The following is a 13000-nucleotide window of genomic DNA, read 5'->3' as shown; positions in this document are numbered from 1 at the left end:
GCAAGATTAAAGCTAGGCCTAAGGCAGTTAGAAAGCCAAACCACTCATTCATAGGCACCAGAATAACCTCTTCTAGAGAGTGCTCAAACTTAAACGCTCCATTACATACCTAACATAGCCCACATCCCTACACTTAGATCTATCTTCTCTCCCAGTGGCACACGTACATTTTGCTGCTGCAGGTGCTTGTTACTACTAAATTTCAAAGCATTAGCAGACATCCCTCCCACTCTCCTATATTTGACACAAATACTTATTTGACTCATTTTTTAACTCTTCAACCCCAATCTTGCCTATTTTTGATGAAGCATCAGCCTTCCCTATTCTTTTTCTTGGTGGACTCATTTCCATGGGGCTCTCTGGACAGCCAGAGAGCAGCACCATCTTATTCCCTGCCTTCTACTATCCCTTTTCGAGTCCACAGTGTTTTCTTCCACATTTTCTTTTCATCATTTCTCTTGCTGCACTTGTGCTTGACTGGATGCCAAAGTTTACCACTACAGCATTCTCCTGAAACACTCAAAATGTGAGCTATAATGCTAACAAAATTTGCAACAAGGGAATTAAAGAACAGAGAAAATTACTATGTTACCCTCTCACCAAATCCATCTCAGGACTTTCTGTGGCCCCAGTTAAAAGTAGTAACTGAGCACTTTGGTATCTATCAGTTAGTGGATCTATCCTTACAAGATTTCATGTAGGCACGCATTCATGTGTCTGTTTAAGCTAGCACTTTGAACCATTAAGTATGAGCCCAAAAAGACTCTGATGTTTACAGAAAGACTGAAAAAAAAAGATGTTTAAAACCCAAAAGATGATTCCAAAATACCACTCCATCATTGAATCATAGGCTCTTCAAATTCTACAGATGTTTCTAATATCATGCTTTATGGCTTCCCAGGTGCTTAACAGGTCATCTGGACCTGCTCAGAGGCACTACTGGTGTTTCTCCACTCAGATATGCTAACACACAGGGTTATCTCATCCATGCTGTAAGACCACCACAGTACAAGAGAGTCAAGGCTACAGATTGCGTGGATACAAGAGAATTCAGTGTGAAGACAGAATAGATGGCATTTAGCACATTTAATTCCCTGAAGATATCTGAATGAGAAGCTGAGCAAGCAGATGTCACTTTGTAGTTGGTCCTGCTTTGCACAAGAGACCATCAGAGATCTCCAATGGTCCCTTTCAACCAAGATTTCTCTGTGGTTGTATGAAATTGATACAAGGTCAGAGGCTTGTAAGATTGGAATGTGAAAATAGTGTTACAGAAGTGATGACAACATGATGAGAATGTATTACCAGTCATCATGTCCAAGTGCCATAGCTTACTAACTATCTACCAAACATTAGAAAAGATCAGTATTAGGTAATATTAATGGATTTAATAGTTTATCACCAATTTGGAGTCTGGCCCCATTATCATTCATAATAATGTAGAGATGGCATTCACAGGGCACACAAAACTGGAAACCCCAAAACCCAAGTAGGACAGTGAAGTGATACAAATGGGCCTTGAGAGACTAATACAGAGTTATGAAATACCAGATTAATGCTTTTTCTGTCATTTGTTTTCCCAGCAACAGAATCAATATGACTATGCAACCCTGGCAAACGCTGATCCCCAAGTATTGTTTGTTAGCTACATGTTATGTACAAGTAACTTCCTAACCACATTGCAGCTCTGTTTCTGTAGCTCTGCCTTTTTTTTAATTTGCAGCCTTCAAGAATCCAGAATGCAGTGAATATCACCAAATGCCTCACAGATTATTTTAACAAGCATACAGCTGGATTCCAATATATTTAAGACTTAAAAATGTAGATATGCAGTGGGAAGAAGAGAACTGGATAGCAGTGCTGCTGAAGAATGGCACTGAAATCCAAAAAGGGAAATACATACACCGGTTAGATGATACTACCAAAAAAGTCCTAGGATGGGTTGTATAGGAGGGTATCAATCTAATCAGTTCTGAAAATTGAAAACACCAAAAAGGTACTAAGCTGTAGGCACTATTATCTCCATCTTGCACCATTAGACACTCAGGCAGACTATCAAGTGATGACAAATGAAACCAGTAACCATGTCCAGGCACTTGGGATTGTCATAGGACAGACACAGGATAGAGAATTAGAATGAGGGACTGCAACTAAAACTGGTGTATTTAAGTAAAAAAAGAAAGTGACCCAAGTGTCAACAGAAATGTCTTAATGGTAAGATCTGGAAAATAACCTCCCAAAAGGGAAAATGCTAGAAGCAATACCTTATCAACTATTAAAAATTGTCTGAGGAATATCCTGGAATTATCCTGCAATGGCAGGGAGACAGGCTTCCCAGAGCAATCTGCTCTTTCCAATCCTAAGCTATAAAATGCTGTAATTCAGCATGTTTCTCCTAAGTATAACTATACCAGCTGCTAAAAATCAACAGATGAGAAGCCATAAGGTAGGACATTCAATTCTCAGCCCCAAATGGGCTAAGCAGAAATCTCTTGGGTATAACTGATTGCAGTTAATGCAACAGAAAGACCCACAGAAAAGGAGGAAATGCAGATCTTCTGAAGCTGTTCTAGTACTTTTTCCCTCTGTTAAATTAAGGGAATTTGCAGGGTGGCCTGAACTCTCTCATAGAGTTCTACAGTCTTCAAAAACGAGAGGCAGGGAGAAGAAACATAAGCTGTCATCTCTCATCAGCTTATTGACCGAGACAAGGAGGAGGAGTAACACTATACTCTTCCAACCCTGCTCTCCAGGGGTACCTGCAGATCCCCCAGGCCTTTCAGCCAAGGCCTCCAAGATGACACACTAAGGCCCAGCTTCCCTCTTACACACAGACAGACCTCACAGCATTTCCCACTTGCTAAACACCTACAACAAACAGTAACTGGGGAGTCCAAGCCTGAAGTGAAAAGCTACAGCCAGTTCTTCACAACCCTGTGGTTCACCTGGAAGCAGGTACTGGTGTTTAACTGTTATAAAAGCAGCCTACAGACTAATCTTCTCTCAAAAGAAAGAAATGAGGTTTAAAGAGTTGTCTAATACAGAGATATAGGTCATACTGCTACTTTTAAGATGGTGACTCCTGACAATATTTCTACTATATTCCTGAACTTTACCTTCCATCAGTGACAACAACAGACTCAGTGGTGTGAGAGTTCTTTCAGGCTTCTGTCTGCAGAGCTGTACAGAATAATTCTAAGGAAATCCAAGACAAATGCCAAAGCAGTCACTCTCAGCAGAAGCTTTCCCCAGATTGGACCCTTTTTCAATACACTAAGAAGAAACCCATTGAGTTATTTTCACTATTAATTGCAGGGACAAAAATCCATGACATCTGAGGAAAAAGGAACTTTAAATGCTGATTAGGTCATAGAATGAAACAGAAAATTACATAGAAAGTTAAATTATTAAGAAAAGGTATCTTTCATTTAGCAGCTATGTCTTTTTTGAAAGCAGCTGGTCTGGAGTTTAAAATAAAATCAGGCTTCCCCGTGACTGTCTCCCTCCCTCATTAACTTGATTAGCTTTCCTCAGAGCATTTGGACATACCTGAACTCCAGTGGTTGAATCAGGTACCAAATATTCACGTGCATCCTTGCTGAGCTACTGCATCTTGTAATAATATTCAAGTTGAAGTTAAAGTATATTCAGTGTATGGCTTATTAATAGCGACTTTATTGGCATTCCTTTGGCTGAACTATTTGGAGTCAGCTAAAAAAGTTTTCTTTAGTAAGATGAGATTCTGGAAGAAACAAGTGTTCTATCAGTTTAGGAGACAAATCCAGTGCACACAAAGAAAAATAAATTATGATCAGTTAGACATTTTAATAGCTGTTAACAAACCAGAATTACAGTATGTGACAAGTTTTCTTTTTTAAAACTTATAAATCCAGGCCAAAAATATGCTTAAATATTTTTCTCAGGTACCTAAATTAGCAGATTTTTTCAGTTTAAATAGATGTGTTTCTTCAAATTCACTGGGGAATGTGCACACAATCAGCTGCTGTTAGGAAAACATTTATTATTTGCAAGGTGCAGTTATATAGAATGGCCCAGCTATTTCTACAGCATTATTGATTACCAACAAAGATGACAGCTTCATGCATCAAAGTAAGGAGAGTGAACTGCTGCCCTGTTTTCTATTTGCACCAGAAGAATACTATTCCACATTATCTAACTAGGAGCATTATCTGACCGGCAGTAAGAAAGCTAGATCAATCATTTTCATTCCAAAGCTCACTAAAATGTGCTTGGAAGGACCTAATGCAATTCCCTTTCACATTAGTGGAAAACCTCACTTCATCGAAGAACCTTCAGCAGCAGCAAGTTTTATCTGCCACATAACTCACTGCAAATCTACTCTGCACAACATAATTATGAGTGCTACGCTTACTGGTAAGCACCTAAAGTTTCAGTCACCCTTTCAGGAGGGAAATTACTCTCTAACTTGCATAGAAGTTCGATTACCTCTGAAGGTCAAATACTACTCCTGGGATTCAGCAGATTCCCACATTACGCACAGATTATGCACAGAAATTGTACACATTATTCCCACATTATGCACAGAAAAGGTATCCTGCTATTAACAGAAAAGAAAGCAGCACCCTACCCACTTAAACAGACCACTACAGCTGCCACTGCACAGAAAGAATGCAGCAAAGGCACAAGTAAAAAAAAAACTTGCTTGTGAGATACATTCACATTAACTGCTAAACCAGCCTTTCCCAAGAAAGCCCCAGGTAAGTACTGGAGGCAAGCCAAATAACAAATAAAGCATTTCTATGAAAATTTCAGTTACTGTTTCATTTCTATTGGCTGCAAAGTTGTTTAAAGATGTTTCATCCCCACTGCACATTTGAAGTAAACAGGTACACAAAAAGCTTTAGGACTTTTTATTATACACCCTCTCCCCCCAATCCTTAAGCTTCTCTCAGCATCTTGCAAATGAAGTGTCCTTCTGTACAACCTTCTATCACTGTACGTACACACTAGTTCCCTTCTTCCAGCAGATACAGTGTGAGCTGTGCGTGTTGGTTCAGCACTAAAAGCAAAGGGAAATGGTGACTTGGACTGCCCGGCCTCAGTACTTCAGAAGGGGTTTATTTTATTGGCTGGTGTCTACATACTACTTCTGCCACATATAATTTATCATGGGGATTTTGTTTGCTTGCTTTTGAGCAAAAGAATGGAAGCATTTGCTTGGAGAAATGAAACCACTAGGTACACTCTCCAGAAATGGTCCATTTTCAGCCAATTCAACTTAATTTATAATTCATCTTAATTTTATGATACAAGGAGTCTGTAATAAGCAAGTGGATATTAGTGAAAAAGTAAAATGACCACAATGAGTCACTTAATACATCTTCATGTGAAGGAGGAAAATCATTCCTTTGATAGTTACTACAGTTCTGTTAAAGCAGTACAAGTTGCTTAAGTGAAGCCTAAGCCACAGAAAGGAGCAGAACACCGCAGTTTCTAAAGCAAGCTTCAGCCCCATGCACACTCTGCCCCATGCCTCCCAGCAGAGGCTGCAGCTGGAACCTTACGTTAACCGTACAATAGCTAAGGGTCTGTCTGGGTGAGCATCTCCTCCCCCTCTGCTGCCCTCTCCCATCCTGGGGACAGCACAGCCTCCCGATGTGTGAGAAAAGTTGTGACAGATTTATTTGCTCTGCCATGCCCACAGTGCCGCAGTGGGATCTTTCAATGCAAGATCTCACTCACCTTTAACCCATGTGAGACTGTACTACCATTTGAAGGAACGGTCCTCACTTTTTACTTTGCCCATAGCTTTGGGTACCCCATTCTTCCCCTACTCTCCCACTTTGCACCAGTGCCACTAATCTTATAGCTACACAATGATCTGATCTGCAGACTGATCAAGCTGAAAGCTAATTATCAGCCAAGCTCAGGGAACTGATCTGAGTCACAGCACAGCTTCAAGAACACCCAAGTCGATATGGGCTGTTGGGAACATTAGCTGAGCACAAGCAGAAGAACTGCTCCTTTTGGCAGCAGATCATGGTTCAGTCATGATAAGCTGACTGTGAAGACACATTCTCAAATGCTTCTTTTAACTCAGCTCCAATAACTGTAGCCAGAGAGCAGTGCACACTTACTCAATATGTTGCAAAGCTCCCTGGACTAAGGACCATGTTTTACCTTTGAACTATCCCCCAGAACCAAAAGGCACCCCAGCTCAAGAGACATTCTTGAGCCATCTCAGCTTTTAAACACTTTGTTATTATAATCACTATCCTAGATCCATGCTGATCATGCCACGTTAGAATCTAACTCTCTCCTATGCAGAAAACAGGCATATGTTTCATGAGCATGTTTCACTCCTAAGCGTACCCTGTCCCCAATAACCAAGATCTCCTTTCTTTTCCCTCTGAACCCTATTAGGGCTTTCTGCCATCTGCTACCTCTGTGACAGATGCTTGTGTAACTGGCAGATCAGGCTAAATATAAGATATCAACACTTCCATATGCTCCAACCATTCCAAGTTTAGTATTCCTGTTGTATGAAAGGCCTAAACATAGTAAGACAAAACAAAAACATCTTTCATGTTGAAGTATTCTTCAGATTGATGACACCTCAGCACAAGGCTGCTAAAGCTTAACAGGGAACAGAGGGGACAACATCTGTTATTAGGAGATTAAAAGCAACATTTCCAACTCCCTAGCAGTCCCCTCCTCGCAACAACAATACTCTGCAATGATAAGCAACGCAGTTGGGGTTAACTATGTTTACAACCATGGGTACAAAACCAGAGTGCTGTGGAAGCTCACTGTCAGAGAGCAGCATACTGTAGACAAGACCAGCTCAGCTTGGGAGAGGACTGTCATTTTCTAGGCCTGTAAGCCAGGAGCAGATGTTCCTCGTCTTGCTCAACAGGGCAAAGTTGGCCTCTTTTCCAGGTCTCTGGGGGCCAATCTGTGTAGCAGGGGAGGGGGACAGAGACTAGGTATAAGACTACAGTATATACATGAAATCCATACTGAGGAGAAAATAGGGAGCAAGCTACCTAATATATAGTTTTGAGATCCATCTAGGAGAAAGATCAGGTGAGGCTGAACAGGGTAATTAAGTCCTACTAGTGCTCTCAGGATCATGACACCAAGCACAGGAGGTAGCTGGGAATTGTAAACAAAGACACAGAGAAAGGGCAGGCAAGATTCCTGTCTCATGTTCAACACATCAGAACCTTCCTATGGCATCCTATTTGTATCCTATAGGATCTTATTTGTATCCTATGATAGCCATAAGACAAAAACCCCATACCTCAAAGAGCCAACACAGAGACAGGCAGAAGCTTCTAGAGAGCTTAAGACAGGACTGGCAATTGCATGAGGGAAAAAGCCATTCTGGATACAGAGCTGCATGCAACAGTGACTTGGTAACAGTGGTCTTACAGGCATCTGCTTGTTTGCTTTCTCCCCAAGTCATCCAAACTACTTAAATGCTCCCAAATGGAAACAGCCCTGCTTATACAACCTATCTCCAGCATGGGAGCTTCACTCAGACATCTTGAATGCTATCTGCACTTCAAAAAATCAGCAGCTGGCCAGTGTGGGTTGCAGAACATAACCTGACATTAAGCAACACCAAACATTATCAAAGAATTCGAGCCCAAAAAATGATTAGGAAAAGGACATAAAAGTGGCTCACCAAAGGACAGCTGTTTTGAGAGATGGCCAGAGTTTCAACAAGTAAGATGTGAAAAATGCATGCTCATGCTCCATTTTAAGGGGGGAGGAAGAGGACAACCTAAGTTCAGTGTTGTAGAGAGTATCTAAGGGACATGCTAAGACAAATCATCACTGGAGAAGCTGTTACTATGAGACACCACAGTCAGAACAAAAGAGAACCACAGAATAATTTGGGGTAGAAGGGACTTCTGGAGGTCTACAGTCGAATCCAAAGTTGCTCAGGGCACTCAGATTTTCTCCTGTTTTGCAAATTCCCACTGATGTGACTTCCCAGTGAGGAAAGAAAGAGGATAGGGCTAGATATTTCAAATTAGCACTCTCTTTTGGGTGCTGCGGTGTTAGTCACCCAGCTTAAGACAGAGAGTAAGATTTTCATCCCTGTTCAATAGTTTGAACCCCACTCTCCTCTGGAGATGCCAGAGGCAGCAAAGAGAGATCAGGGTGAGATCATTAAAAATTCTGTCCATTAACACTGTCAGAGTAAACGTAGTAGCAAAAACCGTTGACCTCACTTTGGACATTTTCACAAAAGTATTTAATTTTAGCTACTTAAAATTAATGCTTCTTAAAAAATATGAAGGTTTTTCTTTTTCCAGGCAAGCTATCCTGCATATCTGCTATGTCTGCTATGTCTGATTTTCTCTAACTGATCCCACTGCATTGTTCAAACTGAATAATACATATTTGCTAGCCCAAGGAAGTAGCAAAGATCACTACTGTCAAACTGCATACTGCTGTAACTCCACCAAAGGATTTAATCTCAGTGCAATTTCCTTATGAGAGCACAAACTTTTCAGCAGGCAAAACAAGCTGTGAACACACTGTCAAGAAAACTTTTCAAAAGACGTTCTTCAGAGCAGTTACGGAACCCTGACACAAATATGTGCAACAGCCTCACAGAAAGTCATGGAAATTCAGATATTTGATCTGATTCAGGAGCTTTATTTGTGTGTAAAACACAAATTCAGCTAAAGGAGTGCTCAGCTGTTACTGGCATGTATATTTTTGAAGTGATCCAGGCACTTTCCTTCCCCATGAATTCTGTTTTGCATAAAACTGGTTAGGGTTTTTTTGCCTCTTTGGAAAGCAAAACAGTCCTAGAATATCTAGTTCCCACCCCATCTCAATAACTTCTACAGCATTTGGTCAGTAGCCATTTTTTATTATATATAGGTGTGAATCCAGGATTCATACTTGCATGACCAATGCCTGAGCTTCCCCAGGAAGCTCATCATCAGGCTGATGAACAGGTCAGGAAGAACTTCACAGTGAGTTAGTTCTTTGGAGACTTTGCATGTAATGCAACAATAATTCACACATTGTGGATTTTTACATATCCAATTAAGACTTGGGACAGAACAGCAGTTGCAGCAGGTTTATAGCAGGCCCCTATAGAGACCATGCACATAAATGAGATAAATGAGGTTTTGTTCCCATGGTAATGTTCTAAACACATCATTGCAGTATGCCTATCAAACACGTCCAAGGACATTCACAAATGATCATGGGGAGAAATCTTTTGGCTCAAGGAATGGGTACAGCATCATCTCTTTTCTACATTCTTGCAATATCTCCATGGTATCTGGGCATCCTCCCACTATAAACTCAGAGATGTGACTAGTGTCTGCAACCTCTTTCCCAGAATGACCATAGGAGAAGAGGATTCAGCTCCTTTTCCCCAGAGAAGTCTGAGCGGGGAAACACAAATGTAAGGCTGATCAACACCATGCACTTACAGAGACGAAATGTGATGATGGTGAAGAAGGAAAGCACAGCCATTGGGACCATGACAGACTCATGCTGAGCTGCTCCAGTTAAGCGATTTCCTGAACCAAGGCCACTATGCTTAGCCCTTTGCATGCAAGGGTGAAACAGTGATTCCACAGGCAGTGAGAATCTTTTAAGTCCGCTCTAGTTTGAGGACAAGGTGGGGTGGGGATGGAAGACTTTTAGCCATTCTGTGGTCCCAGCACAGGACTAGCAGCCATGGAAGGGCTACACTGGTGCTGTGGCCCCTCTCTAGTGGAAATGCAAGGACATTTCATCTCCTTAGCTTGTGTCATCTCTGGATATCCTGGCACATTCAGACTGGGTTTTCAAGAACTATGCTCTCTTCCCAAAGACAAAAGTCTCCCTACAATTTTAGTTCTACCTGCTTGCTCCTCTTGCTTAGCTCAGCTATAGTAAGAACTCCCACCAGAGAAGAGATGATCACTGTTCCACATACACACAAACACAGCAGCAGTAAAATACCTGGTACCAGAGCACAGTCATTTCATGCAGCTCAGGAACACAAACTGCATAAACTGCACAAACTGCACTGGAATAAAACACCAAAGTTAGAATTAAGCATCAACTTCTCCACAGTGTATCAGCATGGCAGAAAGCTCTTCTACATCATAAAATCCCTCTCTTCCTTCAGTGCTATTACAGACCCTGGACTGGAGTTGTTTGAACAAACTAAATCAGAGCCCTTCAGTGCTATTACAGACCCTGGGCAGGAGTAGTTTGCACAAAGTAAGTCACAGCCTCTCTGCACCAGAAGAGACTGGATGATGCACAGCACTTAAGTCCTCAGCACTCACCTGTCTCTTCAACCCTAGGGCTTCCCACAGTGTAATCTTTCTCCTGCAAATCATCTGTAGAGAGCACTTCTTTACTGGCTACAAGGTGCAGCTCTGCTAGTCTCAGAAGAATCTCTCTTGTCTTGCTCTCTCCTATCTCTTTACTCATGTAGTGTCTATTCTCAACACAGAAGTGTTAGCTGGAAGTGACCTCTAGAGGTGTGGTGGGTTTTGGCTGGGATAGAGTTAATTTTCTTCATAGTAGCCTGTATGGGCTGTGTTTTGATTTGTGCTGGTGTTGATAACACGGGGATCTTTTAATCATTGCTGAGCAGTGCTTGCACAGAGCCAAGGCCTTTTCTGCTTCTCACCCCATCTCACCAGTGAGTGGCTGGGGGTGCACAAGAAGCTGGGAGGGAACACAGCCAGGACAGCTGACCCCAACAGACCAAAGGGATGTTTCATAACATATCACATCTTCCTCAGCCATAAAAGCCATGGAAGAAGACGGAAGGGGGAGGGAACATTTGGTGTTACAGTGTTTTGTCTTCCCAGGTAACCATTATGTGTGATGGAGCCCTGCTGTCCTGGGAGTGGCTGAACACCTGCCTGTGATGGGAAGTGGTGAATGAATTCCTTGGTTTGCTTCGCTTGTGTGCACAGCTTTTGCTTTACCTGTTAAACTGTCTTTGCCTCAACCCACGAGTTTTCTCACCTTCTGATTCTCTCCCTTATCCCACTGGAGGGGAGAGTGAGCAAGCAGCTGTGCTAGGCTAAACCATGACAAGAGGTCATCTAGACCAAACTCTGGCTTGGAGCAAGATTATTATCAATGTAGATCAGGTCAGCTGCAGCTTATCTAGCCAAATCTTGGAAATTTCAAAGGTTAGAGTTTCCAACTTCTCTCCAGGTAGCACATTCCATTGCTAAAATACCACCTGGGAACTTTGTTTTTTTTTTCTAATGCCCAATCAGCACCTCAATAATTTCACTGGAGACCTCAACAAGGAATTTTTCTGCATCTCGGTATCATTCCTCTTTCAGATAGCTTCCATCCTTACCCAGCAAACTCCCACACTAACATACGCCACCTTGCCCTTTCCTTTTCAAAGGTTTATATAGGACATACAGCTGTAAAGCTCCTGTTAAATATGACCTAATTTGATTCCAAGTTTAGCATTACCAGAAGGACAGTTTCAGGGATGGGAATTTCACGGATTTGTGACTGTGCAGTCATGTGATTTCAAGAAATAGCATTCAAGCACATAATTTTCAGTAAAGCACTGAAGAACAGGATGTTTCCAAAGGTGTTTTTCCCAGGGGACAACTGTTTCCCACTGTTTCTAGGGTCCCAAAAGTTACCAAGGACCATTTGGCCGTCTCACACCAACTCAAATTTGTGATTTTATTTCAGATGAGCCTGCATCACAGAATGCCCACAGAGACAGTCAGAAACCTTTCAAAACCTAGAGTATTATTTTAAAAGCATCACAGAGAGACCATGCGAAAGGTCGAGAGATCTGAGTACCAGGAGCATAAAGCAATCCCAGCCCTTCTAAATGTGAAAGAAGCAAGCTGGGCAAGTCCTGCCTCTACATTCTTAGTGGAAACAATAATCAAAGGAAACCTGAAAACTGTGAGGATACAACTGCCCTTGGTCACACCATGCAGCTCCCCTTGAAGCCAGCAGGACCTCTAATTGTGTACCCCCAGAAGAATATACCTCTGAGACGATGCAGGGGTGCTTACAGCATAGTTTTACTTTTGTGGAAAAAACACTCCAAACCTCAAAATCCATGTTAGAAGGACTTGATTTTATATTCTGACAGAAGAACAAAATGAATGGGCATAAGGAGGCAGGCGATGCAGTGTAGGCGATTCTCAGCAAAGCACTTAACAGCATCTCAAAAAATATGCTTGAAATATAACTTTGACATAATAAATTGATTGAAAACCAAGTATAATTGCATAAATGAACAGTAGCAATGGGCTGCACTATATCAGAGAGCAGTAACAACACACTGGAGGTGATAAGAGCTTCTTTATTACCTCAGTGTAAATACCTGGATTTCAAAGGAGGGAAGCAGCTGCAGCTGGACAGCAAGAGGAATCACAACGGTACACAGCAGCTATGAAATCCAGCTTGGAAAGCCCACGAAACCTGATTCTTCACTGATCAGTACATCAATACTAAAGGAGACCCATGGTTTTCAGGATAATTTGGCATAATAAGGTGATGAAAATCAGTCAGGGTAATGAGGGGAGGATCATCAGAATGGCAGGTTGATGCTGTTTCCACAGCAGTCAGGAGCAAAACAGTCCTCTACTGCCTTGTACTGCTGTGGCCAAACAGCACACTCAATCAGACCGAGAGCAAAAATAGTACCCCTCCAGCACAGCAGCACAGCCATGGGAAACCCATCATGGAGGGGATATCAAATAACAATGCAAAATACGGAGGAATTGTAAACAGAGGCTAATAGTTTCAACGGGAGAAGGGTAGAACCATTAGAAGGAAGTGTCAAGAGATCTGGGATTATCAATATTCTCACACTCTGTGCATAAACTTGGCCAATATGGCCAAGCTGCCAGTATCCTTTGCATGGTTCATCCACATGCACAAGTGGGAAAAGATAACCACTTGACCAGGGAGTTCCAGAAACAGTTTACAGCCATGTCAGAAATAAAGTGGCCAGAGGTCGATGAACTAATTTATGACACAG

General features: G+C 41.9%; 1 pseudogene; it reads right to left on the bottom strand.

The window, feature by feature from the left end:
- Window positions 1-10446, bottom strand: part of LOC115605304 — a 62652-nt pseudogene extending 52206 nt beyond the window's left edge.
- Between the last annotated feature and the right edge of the window lie 2554 nt (window positions 10447-13000).

The sequence above is a fragment of the Strigops habroptila genome, chromosome 3 (assembly GCF_004027225.2).
Source record: "Strigops habroptila isolate Jane chromosome 3, bStrHab1.2.pri, whole genome shotgun sequence".
Lineage (NCBI taxonomy): Eukaryota > Metazoa > Chordata > Aves > Psittaciformes > Psittacidae > Strigops > Strigops habroptila.
This window is presented reverse-complemented; position numbering and strand designations above follow the sequence as displayed.